Source organism: Cherax quadricarinatus, chromosome 28, assembly GCF_038502225.1.
Source record: "Cherax quadricarinatus isolate ZL_2023a chromosome 28, ASM3850222v1, whole genome shotgun sequence".
NCBI classification, from domain to species: Eukaryota; Metazoa; Arthropoda; class Malacostraca; order Decapoda; family Parastacidae; genus Cherax; species Cherax quadricarinatus.
The window spans coordinates 37,353,388-37,374,016 of record NC_091319.1 but is presented as its reverse complement, the minus strand read 5'-3'; the positions used below and the strand labels follow the sequence as shown (position 1 = coordinate 37,374,016).

Sequence of the window (20,629 nt, the reverse complement as noted above, 5' to 3'; positions counted from 1 at the left end):
CAAAACTACAGTTAGAAAACATCTTATCTCCCTGATACACCCCGACAACTAACTACATGATAACCACCTGGTGGTTCACAATTACACTCACTCACCCACTGACTATAAACACGGAAATACTTATCTTAATCTTAAAATAATAAATCCTAACTAGTCATAAGTTTGCCTATGATACTCCAATATAGACACTTTGTATTGTGCCAAAACAAAAACATTCACGTTGCTAAACTCACAAATTATAATGTAGTCACTTAGACTTAATACCATAATCTGTACGGATTTAATGTTAAGAATTAATCTAAGTTTGCCTGAAATGCCTAGCCATGCTAGGTGTCCTAGCCATGCTAGGTGTCCTAGCCATGCTAGGTGTCCTAGCCATGCTAGGTGTCCTAGTGCCACCCTCTGTAATTAGTATTTTATAACATGTAAACCACAAAATACCCAAAACCTGTAAACTCCACATTGTAACCCTTATAGAGAATAAACTTAATAATAACATGTTCGCAATATAATATATGTGAAGTGTATTATTTGCTCCCATTTGAACGGTTTTGTATTTTTTAGTGCACAAAAATTTCCGAACTACTGATCACTTGTAATGTATTTAATGTACATCCAAGTTTACAGATTGTAAACATTGTACCAGAGAACCATGAAGTTGATAAATTAGACAAATGTGCAACACTTGGGTATCTTTAATGAGGAAATGTTTCGCCACACAGTGGCTTCATCAGTCCATACAAAGGAGAATGGTGAAACAGGAGTAGTTTGAGGTAATCAGTCCCTCAGCCTTGAGTCGATGTAATCAGTTCATCAATCTTGAAAAGAATACAGCATATGTGCGAAGAAGTGGTTTAAATACAGTAGGCAGGTGAGGTGCAGGAGTCGTAGGTGGTATCACATTTGACAAATCCAGATGAGGAAGTAGGTCATGCCTAAAGGGTTGCAACTGAAGAATTCCATGTATTAAGATCCGACGATGTAGCTGTGTCCTCAGACTCCTAGGTGTTTCTAGCACATCTACCGAAACAGACCGACTGCCTGAGGTATGGAAGACAGCAAATGTAGTCCCAATTTTTAAAAAAGGAGACAGACATGAAGCACTAAACTACAGACCAGTGTCACTGACATGTATAGTATGCAAAGTCATGGAGAAGATTATCAGAAGAGTGCTGGAGCACCGAGAAAGGAATGAGCTTATCAACGACAACCAGAACGGTTTCAGAGACGGGAAATCCTGTGTCACAAACCTACTGGAGTTCTATGACAGTGTGACAATAGTAAGATAAAAGAGAGAGGGGTGGGTAGATTGTATTTTATTGGACTGGAGGACCAGGCAAGTATAACAGGGAAAGCACTGCAATGGCTCAAGGAATACCTGTCAGGAAGACATCAGTGAGTCATGGTACGTGACGAGGTGTCAGGGTGGGCGCCTGTAACGAGTGGGGTTCCACAGGGGTCCTAGGAACCCTGCTGTTTCTGGCATAGGTGAAAGATTTGACGGAAGGAATATACTCAGAAGTGTCCCTATTTGCAGACGATGTGATGTTGATGAGAAGAATTCAATCAAACGAGGATCAGGCGGAACTACGAAGGGATCTGAACAGGCTGCAGGCCTGGTCAAGAAACTGGCTCCCGGAGTTTAACCCCACCAAATGCAAAGTCGTGAAGATTGGGTAAGTGCAAAGAAGACTGCAGATAGAGTACAGTCAAGGTGGCCGGAGACTACAAACCTCACTCAAGGAAAAGGATCTTGGGGTGAGTATAACACCAGGCACATCTTCTGTGGCGCACATCAACCAAATAACTGCTGCAGCATATGGGCGCCTAGCAAACATAAGAATAGCATTCCGGTATGTCAATAAGGAATCGTTCAGGACCCTGTACACAATGTATGTTAGGCCCATATTGGAGTATGCAGCACCAGCTTGGAACCCACACCTAGCCAAGCATGAAAGGAAATTAGAGAAAGTGCAAAGGTTTGCAACAAGACTAGTCTCGGAACTAAGGGGTATGTTAAGGGAAATCGACCTGACGACAATGGAGGACAGGAGAGATAGGGAGGATATGATAACGACATATAAAATACTGAGAGGAATTGACAGGGTGGACCGAGACAGGATGTTCCAGAGATGGGACACAGCAACAAGGGGTCACAACTGGAAGTTGAAGACTCATATGAATCATAAGTATGTTAGGAAGTATTTCTTCAGTCAAAGAGAGTTCAGGAAGATTGAATATTCTGGAGAGTGATATAGTTGAATCAGGATCCATTCATAGCTTTATGAAGAGGTATAATGAAGCTCATGAAGCAGGGAGAGAGTAGATCTAGCAGCAACCAATAAAGGGGCAGGACCAGGAGCTATGAATCGATACCTACAACCACAATTAAGTTAGTACACACACAAACACACACACACACACCTTGTCGCAAAGGTTTGCGACAAGGTTAGTTCCAGAGCTAAGGGAAATGTTCTATGAAGAAAGGTTAAGGGAAATCGGCCTGACGACACTGGAGGACAGGAGGGTCAGGGGAGACATGATAACGACATATAAAATACTGCGCAGAATAGACAAGGTGGTCAAAGACAGGATGTTCCAGGGAGGGGACACAGAAACAAGAGGTCACACTTGGAAGTTGAAGACTAAGATGAGTCAAAGGGATGTTGGGAAGTATTTCTGCAGTCATAGAATTGTCAGGCCATGGAATAACCTAGAAAGTGACGTAGTGGAGGCGGGAACCATACATAGTTTTAAGACGAGGTTTGATAAAGCTCATGGAGCAGGGAGAGAGAGGTCCCAGTAGCAACCAGTGAAGAGGCAGGGCCAGGAGCTAAGACTCGACCCCTGCAGCCACAAATAGGTGAGTACACACTCTATTTACACACACACACAAATGTATATAACCTTTACATTTCGTGGTAACAAGCAAAAACAAAAAAATAAAAAATTGATCCCAATGAGTAGGATAGAAAGTCAGATTATCTGAGGAAGAGTCTAGGAAGGAAGAATGGAGAGCAGAGTTTATAAAAAGGGAACAAGAGTGGGAAAGAAGGGTAGAAGATCTTAGCAAAAAAATGGAGGAGAGGATGGCTGCAGAGAGCAAGAGGTGAGAGCTACAAGCCACAGCTGCTGAGGCTAAGATACAAAACTTAGAAGATGAACTGGAAATTCTAAAACAGATCAAAGAACTGAAGAGCAGAATGGGCATGCCATCAAGAACAAGAACATTAGCAACCAACGAGGAGACCAAAAGAGGGGAACGAAATAAGTCATACAAAAAGGCCATATCAGACCACTGGGGGCCTGAGAAAAAGATAAGGGGTGAAAATGTTAGGCTACTGGGAACAGGGACAGCAGACAGAGAGGGGACTGAAGGAAGGAAAGAATACAGGTTCCGAATGAGACATCCAGGAAATGTTAAGGAAAGCAGCAATGGAGATACGTAAATCAGATCATGAGATACGAAGGGAAAACCAATAGGAGGATGAAAGTGAGAGATAAATCATTGTTCATGGGCTCTGGGAGGCTTAAGGGGCAACTTATGAAGTATGACAATTGGGGGAGCTAAAAGGGATTGATAATATCATGAAAGACATAAGAGAGGAAGACATGACCCAGATGACAAATTTTAAGAGAACAGGGGGGTCCTCAAGAGAAGAAATTGTCCAGTCAAAACGATTTTTAAGTCAGAAATAATGCAAAATAGGATTCTGCAGAAACACAACCAAGGGGCTCATAAAATTACCAGAGGGTGTACCTCGACTGCAACAGAATACAAGAAGAAAGACAGAACCTGAGAGAGTGCATACAAAGACACAAGGAGCAGGAAAGAGAGTCAAGCATGTAGATGGACAGAGGGACTCAGACTCAGAAGGAAAAGCAAACACAGCCTCCCTCAGAACCAGCTACAAAAGACCCTCAACACCGACAGCCCCACTGCAACCAAGCAAACTAACCCAAAACAGCCAGCATTCCGTACCCACCATAAATTCCACCTTCACAGCAGCCCCCCATAATATCTTGCCAGGCCTCTCACTTCCCCAATCCCCCACAAAATGACCCAGACCACAGTATTTGAAAAGAAGCTGAAGGCTTAGTACACCAACACAGATGGAATAACAAATAAATGTGAAGAATGGGATGAAAGAATCATAGAGACATCTCCATACATCATAACATTCACGGAAACGAAGGTAATGTAGAGGATAACAGATGCAATCTTTCCATCTGGATATCAGATGCTGAAGAAAGATAGACTGAGCAGACAGGGAGGAGGTGTACTGGTCATCAAAAATCAGTGGAGATTTGAGGAACTGAACAGACTGGAAGCAAGGGACTACAAAGTAGCAACATTTCAGACTAAAGGTCCCAGGGAGGTGATTGAAGTGATGTACAACCCGCTAGAGAATAGCAGGAGGCTAAGAGTAGAATATGATGAGAGCAATAGAGCAGTGGTGGACACACTAGCTGAGGTGGTCAGAAGGGCCCATATGTGCAGGCCAGAATTATGGGTGATTTCAATCACAAAGAGATTAGCTGGGGAAACCTGGAGCCACATGGGGGACCAGAAACGTTGAGAGCTAAGATGATGGAGTTGGTATTGGAAAACCTCATGCATCATCATGTCAGGGACACTACCAGAGAGAGAGAGGAGGGGACGAACCAGCAAGGGTGTACCTCATATTCACCTTCAGCAGTTCTGACACTGAGGAAATCACATATGAAAGGCCCCTCGGAGCTAGTGATCATGTGGTTTTGAACTTTGAATACATTGTAGAGTTAAGAGTGGAGAGTGAAGCAGCACGAGTATGACGGGAGAAGCCAAACTATAAAAGAGGGAACTACACAGGCATGAGGACTTTCCTTTACAGGTACAGTGTTAAAGAGAACTGGTAGGAAAAACAGCAAATGAAATGAAGAAATGACAATACTTTGCTTCTCTCTGGACCAGAGAGAAGCAAACTCACCTGACAGCCACAATATGAGGATAATATTAAATGTTTAGGGGAGGATCCCAAGCACAACCTGTCACTAGGGACGCTGGCTGCGAGTGGTGCTGCTGGCTGGTGTAGTCTTCCACATGGACTTTAGACTGTGGTTATCAGCTGAATGAACTGATGCACCTTACACCAAAACATACAGATATCATCTCAATAGTATTTGCGGAATCCCAGCTAAACTTAGACCTGATTGATAAAGGTCAGGGAATTATTAACAATGTAATTCAAGCGTGATAATATTTTACCTATACTTGGTAGTAGTTTGTAGTGATAATGTTGTTGGTTCGCCTGCCATTGTTGCATCATTTCCTAACCATCAGGTATATCACACTTCTTGATAAAATTTGTAATTACGTAGTTGCAATGTCTCACTCATAACAAAGCTTATCATCTGTTTATACACAATAACTTATAATTATATATTCCCGAAGGACAACCATTGATTGCTAGATTTTTGTATTACCTTATCGAATTTTACTTCTCTCGTGACACCAGAAAGCCTCATCTGATCGAATGCGGTAACTAGGGCAAGATTTCTAGTAACACTTGACATGTACAAGTGCCCAACGTCCTGGATTGACTCCAGTAATTTCCAAAATCCTCTGCGGCGTAGCTTCAAACTTTAAAAAAATGGATCTCCTAATTCAGTGAGTGTAGAGTGAAATTCCGGTCTGTATGTTGGTGCACATTTGCTAATTTTATGGGTAAAATAGTGTGGAATTTTAATTTCCGTTGAATCATATTAATTTAAGTTCGATATTTGCTGTTTCTCTAACTAGTGTCTCCCTGCGTATTACAGATATATTAGCCCCTCTCAGCAGCTTTGTAATTCTTTATCTTTCCTGTATATGGAGTTTCTCTTTCTAGTTCACATCTTCTCTTCCTTTTTTTAAGGAACGTGTCGTGAGCAGACCTCAAGTGCCGGAGAGTTAATTCTTTCTTGGTAAAGGTTTGGATCCATGTTGTTTTGAATATCTTATCATCATGTTTCGTTTAGGACATGGTTGACTTGTTCCCATTGTATGTTTTCGTTACTGAAGTTCAATTTGGTGAAGGCTTCCTTGTAACTGATCACATTTTGCTGGTCAGGAGTCCTGCGTGTACATGATTGTACCTCTGTTATGTTGTGGTTGAAGTTAATTGTCTTTGATACTGTTACATTCCGAATCAGATCGTCATTGTTGGTGAAGATGAGGTCTAGTGTATTTTCCAGTCTTGTTGGTTCTATTATTTGCTGGTTTAAAGTAAATTTGTTGCAGCGATTTAATAGCTCATGTGTGTGTGAATTTTCGTTGGAGCTGACTCCTGGGATTATTTCTGCGGAAACATTATTTGCTACACTCTTCCACGTTAGGTGTCTTAAGTTGAAACCGCCCAGCAGCAAGATGACAAGGTTTTAGTTTTCGATCTTTACTGCCAAAACTTCAACTACATCATTTGAGGAGTTTAGTAGCTCCGAACAAATGACCGACTCTGTGACATACAGGTCAACAACATCCCCTTACTTGCCTGTTGCTCTGTCACATATTTTGTTGTGAAAGTGATCCTTTATGTAGGCCTCTGTGAGCAGCCCCTTGATGAAAGGTATTTTGTTGTTTGTTGATGGCTTAAGACCTTGAATGTTTGCTAAGATAAATGTCTCTGTGCTGAGGGTACGTAGGGGGGGGGGGTTTGCTGGCATTAATATATGTTGTTCTGTTGTGGAGGCTTGTAACTGTGCCTGCGCTCCAGAAGTGTTTTGAGCGTGTGTAGGATTTCTGTAATTTATTACCAGTTTCCTTTTCTTCTAGGCACTAGAAAACCTCTGTCTCTGGAATGACTCCCTAGTTTATTTTCCATAAGGGTGATCTGTATCATCTCGTCCCCTTTAGATGGTGCACCTGACAACATATGTTGTAGCATTGGTTTTCCTGGACTGAAGAGCGACACATTTCAGGGTGAAAAAAGTTACAGGAAGAGGAGTTACATTCTCCTTTTGTCACGTGTGTGTTGCATTTTTTGAGATGTACAAAAGTGCATGTCCCACCTGTTCTTGCAGATATTCCATGCCTGCAGATACTCAAAGCATAGAATATGCATTGATTTGATTTCCGTTTATGATTTTTTTGTGGCTGCATTCCCTACAGGTGCATTTTTTCTGTCTCACCATTACCTACACCCATTGTACTGACATCAGTTTAAGACGAGGTTTGATAAAGCTCATGGAGCAGGGAGAGAGAGAACCCAGTAGCAATCAGTGAAGAGGCAGGGCCAAGAGCTATGACTTGACCCCTGCAGCCTCAAATAGGTGAGTACAAATAGGTGAGTACACACACACACACACACGTGTACAGATACACACTACCACCCAGTGTAAACGGAACCTCATGTAGGTTACACTTACTGCAAACCAAACTTTCAAACTACAATGTGATACAACCCACTGTGGCATGCAAAGAGTATGATGTAACCTTTATTCGGCGCATGTACACACCCTCATTTACAGGCTATCTCCCCCAACCAGCGAACCAGGTTGCTAAGAGTTGATGATGGGGCCCCGTCATTCAACTAGTGACCAGGTTCTAGCCAATAAGAAGATGGTTTTGGCAATCGCAGAGGTTATGTGGGTACCGCTCTCCTGTCTGCCCTTGTCATTCCCATTCTAGAGCTGGTTGAAGCACGGTCTGCTATCTTGTGGCTTCTATTTCTGCCTTGCTTACCGTGGAGTGCACTATACTTATCACTGTACATAGTGTACATATTGCTGTTCTAAATTGGTGAAGGGTAATATAAGTCTAAACTTTTTCTACTGTGTTTATTTTGCTCCCATTACACCCAGGATAACAGGCCATTTGGAATCCTGGGTTGTAATATGGGGGCCTGTCCGGGATCTGGAGCTGGACTTAGAGAAACGGTTGAGTTTAGGGTGAAGCTCGTAGCAGGAACATTGTGCAGCTTGCTGTCTGGCATTGCTTTACAAATTTTGCGTGTCAGTTGCTTTATGATCAGCCTTACTATTGTGTGATCATTCAACAGCTCGCTACTACCTTGTTCGGTGTGCTCGCTTCGCTACGGTCAATCTTCTAGAACAGTGTAGCTGTCTGGCATTGCTTTACAAATTTTGCGTGTCAGTTGTTACTAGCCTGTTCGGTGTGGAGAATTTTGCAGTCGGCTTTGCTTGTATGCATATTCTGCAATCGTACTGTGCATAGCTAAGCGTGTTCTGCAAATTAACGTGTTACGTTCGGGTATTCTGCAATCGTACTGTGCATAGCGAATAACTTATGCCACCTAGACGAGTCAGACGTCTGGTGTCGGCATATACTTTGCATAACCTACCTAAATTGTCCCTACAGCATTGTTGGCAAATTGCTCGTTCCATTGGCATTACATACAAACGCACTCTCACAGCTGCGCAACTGCGTTCACAGATTGCTGACAAACTTATAGAAGAAGAGATGGCACATCAGACTCCTCCCTCTACGGGAGCTAGGGCAAAAACTCCTATGTTCTCGCAGGAGGAAGATGATACACCTACGGAGCAAAATGGTCAGTATAGTGCAGCTGGGTTGTCTCAGGGTGAATCAGCGTCGTTGGCACTTGAGCTGGCAAAAATCAATCTTGAGCAAACTAGGGAACAGAGAGCATTCGCAAGGGAAGAATATGATAGGGAAAGAGAAAGGAGGCAGTTTTCGCATTCTGTAAATGATTTTAGTTTACAAAAAGCAGTACAGCTTGTTCCCCGCTTCAATGAGGCCGAACCAGAGCTATTTTTCGAAAGCTTCGAAAATCAGGCTCGAGCCTTGAGGTGGCCGGAACAGCATTGGGCATCGTTGGTTCATACAGCATTATTGGGTAAGGCACAGGAATTTACGTCAGTATTAAATGATGCTGAATTTTCTGATTATCAAGTAGTGAAGACCACAGTGTTGGGAGCATATACATGTATCCCAGCCAAATACCGCAAGCTTTTTAAATTAAGCAGGCGGCAGCTTGGTCAATCCCTAGTGGACTTTGTGAGACAGCAAACCAAAGCTTTTACCAGCTGGTATAAAGCAAGTGGTGTCTCTACCTTTGAGGAGCTGGTGCAGCTTATTCTGATTGATAACCTGCTGGAGTCTGTGGGACCAGAGGTTCGAGTCTTTCTGCAGGATCGTGACTTAACCACTGCATTGGAGGCAGCCAGGTTGGCTGATACCTTCGAAACTAACCGCTCCTTGTCCGAGCGGTCCCGTCTCTCTTTTCAACAGCCTGGCATGAGCAGAGATCGTCAACCTTGGAGAATGAAGTGCCAGCCGGAGGGAGAACGTCTACGTCAGCCAACTAAGTCACCTGGTGAGCCACGCTTCTCAACATATGGTCCACCTGCGGAGAGGCAAACTACTCATGGCGCACCTCGACAACAGTATCCAGAGAGACACCAGCCAGAACGACACCATTTGCAACGTCAGCAGGGAGTAAAGGGCAAGCCTGTCGTCTGCTTCCTCTGCAACAAAGTAGGTCACATCCGTCCCAACTGCCCCCATAAACCCCAACCCATTGGGAAAATCTCTAATATCCCTAGTAACATGTCCCCTAGAGAAGTAGAGAAAGGTATGGCCCCTTATTATTGCAAGAGTCTTATTTCCCTTCAGGAAAACTCAGAAACAACTAAAGTAAAAACCTTTAGAGATACTGGAGCATATTGCTCACTTGTGAGAGAGGGAATATTACCCCTTTCAGAGAATACTTCTTTGAATTCCTCTGTTTTATTGGAAGCATTTGGAGGAGCTATATATTCTGTTCCTTTGCATAAAATTTATGTACAGTGCAAATATTACACTGGGTACTTGACTGTAGGTGTCTCAAAAGGATTCCCCATGAAAGATGCAATGTTATTACTGGGTAATAACATTACTACTGTTAGTTCGTGTCCTGAACCTATAATGATTAATTCTTCTCCGGTGTTGGCCATAACTCGGGCAACATCCCAAGGGTTGTCTGGAGAGAATGTTGACCTATCCTTGGACGACTCCGATCTCGGAATAGCCACGTTGTTTTATGAGGCACACCGGCCGGAGCCTCGTAAATCAAGTGAACAGACCCCGATCAAGCCTTCCTATTCCCAGGTTGCAGGATTGCCAGATGTCTCTGTTTCCATGCCCGAGGGACTGTCCTTCCAGGAGGAACAACGAAAGGACCCTTCTTTAAAATTCGCTTTTGAGGAAGCCATGGGTAAATCCTCTTTGGGTCATCCGGTCAAGTATAAAGTTAAAAACGATTATTTGATCTGCACTGAGACTGGTAAGGAGATAGAGGGCCGGCAATTGTTTAACAGGTTAGTGGTTGCAACAAAGTATAGACCTCAAATATTAAATATAGCTCATAATACTTCATTAGGAGGTCACTTAGGAATTACAAAAACCTTGTATAGAATCACAAAAGAATTTTATTGGCCAAAATTAAAGAAAGATGTGGAGAATCATATTAGGTGTTGCCGAGAATGTCAGAAAGTAGGAAAACCTGGACATTCCATTAAACCTGCACCTCTCCAACCTATACCTACTGATGGAGAACCTTTTGCAGATTTAATTATAGATTGTGTAGGTCCACTACCTAGGTCAAAGTCGGGAAATCAATATTTATTTACGATTATGGATAAAGTAACCAGATATCCTGAAGCAATTCCCATGCGTAGTATTAATACTAAAGCTATTCTCAAAGCTTTAACAAAATAAATTTCTTGTTTTGGCATTCCTAAAACTATTCAAAATGATCAAGGTACTAACTTCACTGCCAAAGCATTTAGGGAAGTATTAACTAGGTTAGGGATAATCCACAACTTATCCACTGCCTATCATCCTCAGTCCCAAGGCGCCTTGGAAAGATTCCACCAGACATTAAAAACAATGATGAGTTTTTGCATGCACTTTCCTACAGACTGGGATGAATCGCTACCTTTGTTGCTGTTCTCAGTACGAGAAACGGTGCAAGAGTCTACAGGGTATAGTCCGTTTGAGCTGATCTTTGGGCACAATGTACGAGGTCCTCTTCGGGTGCTCAAAGAAGGATGGATGGGAGAAGACGTTAGCTCAACACTCTACAACCCGTCTTCAAGGTTGCAGGTGGCACGTCAGTTAGCCAAGGCTAACCTAAAGACAGCTCAAAGTAAGATGAAACAGAGGTATGACAGAAGTGCACAATTCCGCTCCTTCCATCCAGGAGACAAGGTGTTGGTGCAGGAACCTTTACCTGGCCACACCTTGAAAGCTAGATTTACGGGACCTATGCAGATTGTAAGTAGATTATCTGATGTAAATTATGTGGTAGCTCCCATTGATAAGACCTCAAAAACTAAAACTTACCACATTAATCAAATAAAGGCTTTTCATACACCAGATAAAGTCCCAGTAATGACTCTGTCCTCTACCTCTGAGGACAACTCTGACTCTTTGCACTCTATCTCTGAAATTAATATTAAACTTTCAAATTCTGTCCTCCTCAAGGATCCTAGCCCTTTAATGGAGGGACTATCTGAAATGCAAGCAACAAATTTAACGGAGCTTCTACAGTCATATCCTAATATTTTTTCGGATGTGCCGAAAAAATGTACGTTAGGTTACCATGATGTAGATGTGGGAAACTCTAAACCAATTAAACTCTCCCCCTACAGAGCTAATCCTGAAAAGCAAAGGCTACTTCAGCAGGAAGTAGAATTTTTGTTAAAGCATGGTTTAGTGGAGGAATCATCTAGTCCATGGGCTTCACCGTGCATCCTTGTGAAGAAGGCTGATGGAGGGTTTCATATGTGTACAGACTACCGTAAGGTGAACGAGGTCACCATTACAGATGCTTACCCTCTTCCTCGTCTGGATGACGTAATTGACTTTGTGGGTAAGGCTACTTTTGTGTCCAAGTTAGATCTCCTTAAAGGCTACTATCAGGTACCTTTGACGGATAAGGCGAAGGAAATCTCTGCCTTCGTAATTCCAGGTCATTATCAATACACAGTTACCCCCTTCGGAATGAAAAATTCCCCCTCTTCATTCCAGAAACTTATCCATCAGGCTATTAAAGGACTTGAAGGCACGGCAGCATACCTAGATGATATTGTTGTGGTGTCTGATACTTGGGATCAACACCTACTTAGACTTAAGGCTCTGTTTGAGACCTTAAGAGTTCCCATTTAACAGTTAATTTATCTAAATCTTCCTTTGGCCAGGCCACTGTCACTTTTCTAGGCCATGAAGTAGGTAGTGGTAAAGTTGCACCTAAACTTGCTAAAGTTCTTTCTATTAAAGATTATCCAGTTCCTCATAATAGGAAATCTCTTCAACGTTTCCTAGGCATGATAGGATTTTACAGAAGATTCTGTAAGAATTTCTCAGATATTGTAGCCCCTCTTACCTCTCTTACCAGTCATAAAGTTCCCTTTAATTGGACCTCAGACTGTAACACTGCTTTTAATAAAGCAAAAAGATTATTGTGTACTGCACCCATTCTCTTGTCTCCAGACTTCTCCAAATCTTTTTCATTACAGGTTGATGCTTGTGAGTCTGGGGTTGGGGCAGTACTATTACAAATCGGGAACAAGGAGTTGCAGCCTGTAGCATACTTTTCAGCCAAGTTCCAGCCACATCAGAGGGCTTACTCTACCATTGAAAAAGAAGCCCTCGTGCTGGTACTGGCTTTGGAGCATTTCGATGTTTATGTGGGCCAGACATCGCAGGTGGTCACAGTCTACAGTGATCACAATCCTCTAGTATATCTCCAAGCCATGAAGAACCACAACACAAGGCTTATGCGCTGGACGCTAAGGCTGCAGCCCTATAATATTTCCATTAAATATATTGCTGGCAAAGAAAATATGTTGGCAGACTCTTTATCTAGAGTATAATATTTTATTTAGGTTAGGATGTTATTTATGGTAACCCCTTTTCACATTCTTTTTTTTTATCCCCTGGTGTGGGTTTTTTTTTTAGTGAGGGGATGCGGGCTACCGTCCGCCTGTGTCTTGGACCTATGCTAGCCTGTCTGACTGCTGTCTCACTCTAAGTTTAGGGTTTGGCTTTTGGTCACGAGAAAAGCTGAGCTCTATCTAAGAGTTGGATGGTGGAGAGGAAAGGCGGTCCCATTATTTTGTGCCATGGCGGCACGGTTACCACTGGGAGGTGGCAGCCTAATCCTGAGCCTTCTCGGGGTGGGGGTGTGGCATGCAAAGAGTACGTAACCTTTATTCAGCGCATGTACACACCCTCATTTACAGGCTATCTCCCCCAACCAGCGAACCAGGTTGCTAAGAGTTGATGATGGGGCCCCGTCGTTCAACTAGTGACCAGGTTCTAGCCAATAAGAAGATGGTTTTGGCAATCGCAGAGGTTATGTGTGTACCGCTCTCCTGTCTGCCCTTGTCATTCCCATTCTAGAGCTGGTTGAAGCACGGTCTGCTATCTTGTGGCTTCTATTTCTGCCTTTCTTACCGTGGAGTGCACTATACTTATCACTGTACATAGTGTACATATTGCTGTTCTAAATTGGTGAAGGATAATATAAGTCTAAACTTTTTCTACTGTGTTTATTTTGCTCCCATTACACCCGGGATAACAGGCCATTTGGAATCCTGGGTTGTTTTACCCACACACATTCACCATACATGTTGAGCACCAACCCCTCCCCCTCCAGGAACTCAAATGCCTCTGAACCCCACCAAACCCCGTTGCCCATTCTCCCCACCCACCAGGAGCCCAGTACCTCCAGGAACTGGCTCCACTACGGTCATAATGCTAGCAGATACCTGACACTAATACTCAAATAATCCCTCGTGAAACTCTTCCCCAGCGTACTGCCATACAACAGTTTATTCCTACACATTGTTCTATAAAACTTCGCCGCCAGAATACGACGTTGCGCTTCCATATCTCCTCCCTCACGTAAAAGCCCACATGATATAAATATAATCAACAACAACACAGCTGCAGCTCTCGCTGCTGTATCAGTAACACCACTCAAGTCTAAACTCAACGCCCTTAGTACTGAAACATTCCTACTACCTGTCACCAAAATTAGCACACGAGTGAGCCATCACCTCACTCCCTCATAACACCCACAGAAGTATACTACATAAATTGCAGTCTCATCAACCCCATAAACTTTAGAGGCTCCATCCTCCACCACCTTCCTATACAATAACAACACTCGAGCAGGCAAAATTCCATGTAAAAACTTACACATAACTTCTCGTTCCCTCTGAGGGATGTGTAATTTCGCAAACATATTCCAAATACTCTCCCAGTTATACATGGGATATAAGGAAACTACAGGAGCCCTTATATCTCCCATCAACACGCTACACAAAACCCTAATCTTATTTTGTCCCGGCTCCCTCACCGACATCATCTCCCTCAACTGCCGCAAACAATCTCGAAAATCTATCCCTCTAAAAGTTATAAATAACACAGCATAAACACGCTCAAGACGTCCCTCTTGCAGCACTGACCTTTTAATATAAACACACAACAAGCGTTTTCGAAGATCGAATAACCCCACACCTCCCCTTCTTACTGGCATCTTGATGACTTCCCTCCGCAACCATTCACACTTTGAGGACCACAAGAACTTCCTACCCTGAATCCTTCGTATCACCACGGTAGTTAAAGGGTAAACGTCTGCTACATAACATACCTTACTATACAGGAGGGTGTTTACAGTAATGACTCTCTGCACAAGTGTTAAATGATAGGGCCGTAGTCCTTGTAATCGAGTAACAATGCTAGAGAGTGGAGATACATAACCTACAATCTGTCCTCATAGGGAAGATTTCTGATACATGGGATCAACTTTGTCATCCTCCTTTGTACGTTTTCCAGTATATATATATCTAATCTGACCAGACCTGTGCAGCATAAACTAAATAAAGTCTAACCAACGACACATAAAGTTGAAGGATAACCAGATGGCTCCAATTATTTATGCGTCTTGATATGAAGCCCAGAATTGTATTTGCTTTATTGACAACACTTACGCACTCTTGTCTTGATTTTAAATTACTGATAACCAGAACTTCCATTTTTTTTTTTTTGAAGTCAGTACATATTTAAATCTACATTATTTACATATAAGTGTCAGGCTTATATTAATTTCCAAAGCAAAGAACTTTACATTTGTCTACACTAAGCTTCATACACCACTTCACCGACCACTGCATTAGTCTATTCACATCTTCCTGCAACACTCTAGCGTACTCGTCAAAATTAATTCGACTACCTATGTTGGAGTCGTCGTTAAACTCGCTTACATCGCTATTTATTCCCTTATATATATATCGTTTATGTAAATTCTGAACAACAAAGGACCCAACACTGACCCCCGAGGAACACCGCTTGTGACGCGACCCCATTCTTATTTCTCCCCGTTTATGCAAACTCTCTGTTGCCTATCTTTCTACCACGCCTCTATCCAGGAAAAAAAAATCTTCCTATTCCGTGAGACTACTTTCCTTAATAACCTTCGATGTGGATCTCTATCAAAAGCCTTACTGAAGTCCATATGTCCATATACACAATATCATATTCTTTACAATAATATACCTCCTCCAATATCTTAGTGAAAAAAAACAGTCGGTTTTTCAAACCATTCATCACATGAAAAAAACAGTAACTGAGTAAGGCAGGAAAGGCATTATGTAAAACTGTGCTGAGATTCATTAATCAATATGTCTTTCAAGGTGGCTTCGAATGTCCTCTGTAATTACACAGTGACGCAATTTTTGTTCCTGGCAAGTAAGTGTTATTTTCCAACTCCTTTTATTGTAAAATAATAGAAAATGCCCATTATTCCTTTTAAACTTTGTTTTTGTGGCTTACAGGATGAATTTTTTGACAAAAAATGGCTAAATTTTAATATGTTTTGCTAGTTTTGGATGTAAAACAAAAACATATAATGAAATAAATATAAATTACATAAATTCAATAAAATTTATACAAATTTTATGTTAAACTTTCTGAAGCATATTTACAAAGTTAAAAATGAACAATTTTTCTAGATTTGCGAGCAGCAACAAATCACTTTCCCGTTTAAGCCCACAAATGTAGTGTGCCATCATGTTTTCAGTATAAGATCATTGATATCTGTGTTCAAAGTCTATTATATGTTGGTGGAAGCGTTCCCCTTGCTACTCTGAGTATGCTCACATATTCTCCTTGAAATTGTCAAGATGAGCATCAAGGATATGGACCTTAAGGGACATCCTAGAGCCCATCTGACCATAGTTTTTTACCAAGGTCTCAACAAGTTCAACATAATTGTCAGCCTTGTTGTTGCCCAGAAAGCCCTGTGCTACAGCAACAAAACTCTCCCAGGCTTCCTTTTCCTTCTCTGTGAACTTCTTTGGAAATTCTGAGCACTCTATGATTTTCCTAACTTGTGGTTCAGTGAAGATGGCAGCCTTCATCTTTGCCTCTGATAGCTTGGGAAAGAAATCTTGAAGATACTTGAAGGCTGCAAACTCTTTGCCAAGAGCTGTAACAAACTGTTTCATTAGCCCTAGTTTGTTGTGTAATGGAGGTAACAGAACCTTTTGAGAATCCACCAATGGTTTATGTTTGATATTATGTCTTCCTACTGAGAACTCAGTCCTTTCAGGCCAGTGCTTCCTCTGGTAATGTGCTGCTCTGTCTCTACTATCTCAATGACAGAGGTAACAGGGAAACTTGGTAAAACCTCCTTGGAGTCCCATCAAAAATGCCACCATTTTGAAGTCTCCAATAACCTCCCAGCCATATTTATCATAGTTCAAAGCTTCCAGTAGAAGTCTGACACTGTTGAGCCAAAGGAAGAGATGGATACTTGTTCCCATTGTGCAGAAGTACAGCTTTCAGGTTTCTGGAGGAGCTGTCAATGAAGAGTCTCCACTCATCTGGATTCCATTCAATTCCAGTTGCATCAGACAGGCTTGATGCATCATTACAGTTACACAACCTGTCTTCATAAGTGAAGAAGCTTGAGAAATGTTGGTGACATTTTCTTTGACTTGTCACTTGTACACTTTCATCTACCAAGTCCCACTCCTTGAGCCTTGAAATCAAAAGGTCAGCATTTGACTTTGTCAAACCAAGATCTCTGATAAGGTCATTGAGGTCTGTTTGGTTTGGGTTGTAAGGATTCCTCACAACAGTTGCATCTGTGAGATCATAGTCTTGTTCACTGTGTTCTTCATTTTCTGATTTGCTGCTTTCTTCTTCTGATGGTTAAGTTCTTTCTAGAGGTGTAGGTACAGGAAGATCAGTACTGTGTGGTACTGGTGCAGTAGAAGAGGGAAGGTCTGGATAAGAAGTAGCAGGTGCATTTTTCCCCAGGCAGAAGTAGCAGGTGGTTGAGTGATCAGCGGGTTCACACCATATTCTAGCAACACCAAACTTCATGGCTCTTTATTCTCCTCTATACCATCCTGTAAGAGAACAAAACAACTAGTTTCTGTTACATACATTTCATTTAAAATATGTTCCTGTTCAAGATTTTATCCTTCATATAACTAGTGACTTTCTTACCTACCAATGTTTTCTTACAATGTTCACCAGCAACATGAGGCGCCCAGGTCTTGCCTTGGTCCACAACTGGCATGACAAAATATGCTTTGTAAGCTTCACACATTTTTTTAGATGCTGTTACAGAGAACTTCTTTGCTCTTGTCTTAATGAATTGACCACATATATAGCAGAATGTATCTGGAGAATGATTGCAGCCTCTTGATGCCATTTCACTTCTTCTGATGTGTCTTCTCAGGCTGCCAGAGCTGAACTGAATGCTGGTTTGTGAGTCCCTGTTTTTATATTTGCCAAACAAAATCCTAGAACATAATAGTTTTACATCAGTTCTCCTTGAAAGTGTTCCAGAAGTGTCCTGACCACAAGAGCAAAGTTCTGGGATTTAAATTGCTTTTTTAAAGTTTGTTTAGTTATAAAGGATTGGAAATGATGCTTATTTCCCAGGAACACGACAAAAGTGAAATTTTACTGTTACACAGTGTTATTCATTCCATTACAGGTTAGACTTACTTGTCTATAGGTCGAAGCTAAGGATCTGCCTCCTGATTTGTAGATTAGAATCACATTTGCCATTTTCCACTTATCTGGCATTTTGAGCCAAAAAAGGATAAAAAGTGTGCAATAACAGCAGAGCTATACTCCATGAGGGGAACTATAGGCCTAGGGTGCCATACTCCCAGAGGTGAACTATAGGCCTAGGGTGCCATACTCCCAGAGGGGAACTATAGGTCTAGGGTGCCATACTCCCAGAGGGGAACTATGGGCCCAGAGTGCAATACTCTAAGAGGGGAACTATAGGCCTAGCATGCCATACTCCCAGAGGGGAACTATAGGCTTAGGGTGCCATACTCCCAGAGGGAAACTATAGGCCTAGCGAGTCATATTCCCAGAGGGGAACTATGGGACTAGGGTGCCATACTTCCAGAGGGGAATTATAGGCCTAGGGTATAATACTCCCAGAGGGGAACTATAGGCCTTGGGTGCCATACTCCCAGAGGGGAACTATAGGCCTAGGGTGCCATACTCCCAGAGGGGAACTATAGGCCTAGGGTGCCCTGTGCATAAAATAATTACTTAAAACTAAGTTGTGAGAGGGAGGAAAATCTCACTGATAACAAAGTGTAATACGTAGTAGTATAGTATTTATCACAGTGGTACCGTAGAGTAACGATAAGATACCATAATAAATGTCATGGTGAAAATTAAGAGAGAAGTGACGGGCCTGATACGTAGATAACTGGTGTTGTAAACAGTTGCCAGCAGTCGCCAGGATCCTACCATGCAGGTCACCTCGCAGGTCACCTCGCAGGTCACCTCTCAGGTCACCTCGCAGGTCACCTCGCAGGTCACCTCGCAGGTCACCTCGCAGGTCACCTCGCAGGTCACCTCTCAGGTCACCTCTCAGGTCACCTCGCAGGTCACCTCGCAGGTCACCTCGCAGGTCACCTCGCAGGTCACCTCTCAGGTCACCTCGCAGGTCACCTCGCAGGTCACCTCGCAGGTCACCTCGCAGGTCACCTCGCAGGTCACCTCGCAGGTCACCTCGCAGGTCATCTCGCAGGTCACCTCTCAGGTCACCTCTCAGGTCACCTCGCAGGTCACCTCGCAGGTCACCTCGCAGGTCAGTTCGCAGGTCACCTCGCAGGTCACCTCTCAGGTCACCTCTCAGGTCACCTCGCAGGTCACCTCGCAGGTCACCTCGCAGGTCACCTCGCAGGTCACCTCTCAGGTCACCTCGCAGGTCACCTCGCAGGTCACCTCGCAGGTCATCTCGCAGGTCACCTCGCAGGTCACCTCTCAGGTCACCTCGCAGGTCACCTCGCAGGTCACCTCGCAGGTCACCTCGCAGGTCACCTCGCAGGTCACCTCGTATTAAAAATCTGCCTGAACCTGCTACTGAACCTGACCTATAGTCTTGTGATACATCTGAGTAAAAATTCTAATTGAAATACCCAAAGGTGCACAATCTTGAGTTTTGCAGAAATACGATGAACAGTGTAGAGTTGTCAGTGAACGCAGCAACACAGCAACAGTGTAGAGTCGTCAGTGAACGCAACATACACAACAACACTAGAGTTGTCAGTGAACACAGCAACACAGCAACACTAGAGTTGTCAGTAAACACAGCAACACAACACTAGAGTTGTCAGTGAACACCGCAACACAACAATACTAGAGTTTTCAGTAAACACAGCAACACAACACTAGAGTTGTCAGTGAACACCGCAACACAACAACACTAGAGCTGTCAGTGAACGCAGCATCACAACAACACTAGAGCTGTCAGTGAACACCGCAACACAACAACACTAGAGCTGTCAGTGAACGCAGCATCACAACAACACTAGAGTTGTCAGTGAACGCAGCAACACAACACTAGAGTTGTCAGTGAACGCAGCAACACAACACTAGAGTTGTCAGTGAACGCAGCAACTCAACAACACTAGAGTTGTCAGTGAACGCAGCAACACAACAACACTAGAGTTGTCAGTGAACACAGCAACTCAACAACACTAGAGTTGTCAGTGAACGCAGCAACACAACAACACTAGAGCTGTCAGTGAACGCAGCATCACAACAACACTAGAGTTGTCAGTGAACGCAGCAACTCAACAACACTAGAGTTGTCAGTGAACGCAGCAACTCAACAACACTAGAGTTGTCAGTGAACGCAGCATCACAACAACACTAGAGTTGTCAGTGAACGCAGCAACACAACACTAGAGTTGTCAGTGAACGCAGCAACACAACACTAGAGTTGTCAGTGAACGCAGCAACTCAACAACACTAGAGTTGTCAGTGAACACAGCAACTCAACAACACTAGAGTTGTCAGTGAACGCAGCAACAGTTGTCTGAACGCAGCAACACAACAACACTAGAGCTGTCAGTGAACGCAGCATCACAACAACACTAGAGTTGTCAGTGAACGCAGCAACTCAACAACACTAGAGTTGTCAGTGAACACAGCAACTCAACAACACTAGAGTTGTCAGTGAACGCAGCAACACAACAACACTAGAGCTGTCAGTGAACGCAGCATCACAACAACACTAGAGTTGTCAGTGAACGCAGCAACTCAACAACACTAGAGTTGTCAGTGAACGCAGCAACTCAACAACACTAG

The 20,629-nt window shown here is 43.0% G+C and overlaps 1 protein-coding gene across 2 annotated transcripts in view; it reads right to left on the bottom strand.

Annotated features, from left to right (window-relative positions):
• The window catches only part of LOC128693196 (uncharacterized), a 94,244-nt gene extending 89,150 nt beyond the window's left edge, over positions 1-5,094 (bottom strand). Inside the window, exon 1 of one of the 2 annotated variants that reach the window (XM_053782676.2) lies at positions 4,971-5,094. The gene's annotated coding sequence lies outside the window, so the exon portion shown is untranslated. The remainder of the gene's footprint in view (positions 1-4,970) is intronic. The other variant, XM_070089530.1, reaches the window with a different exon arrangement.
• Between the last annotated feature and the right edge of the window lie 15,535 nt (positions 5,095-20,629).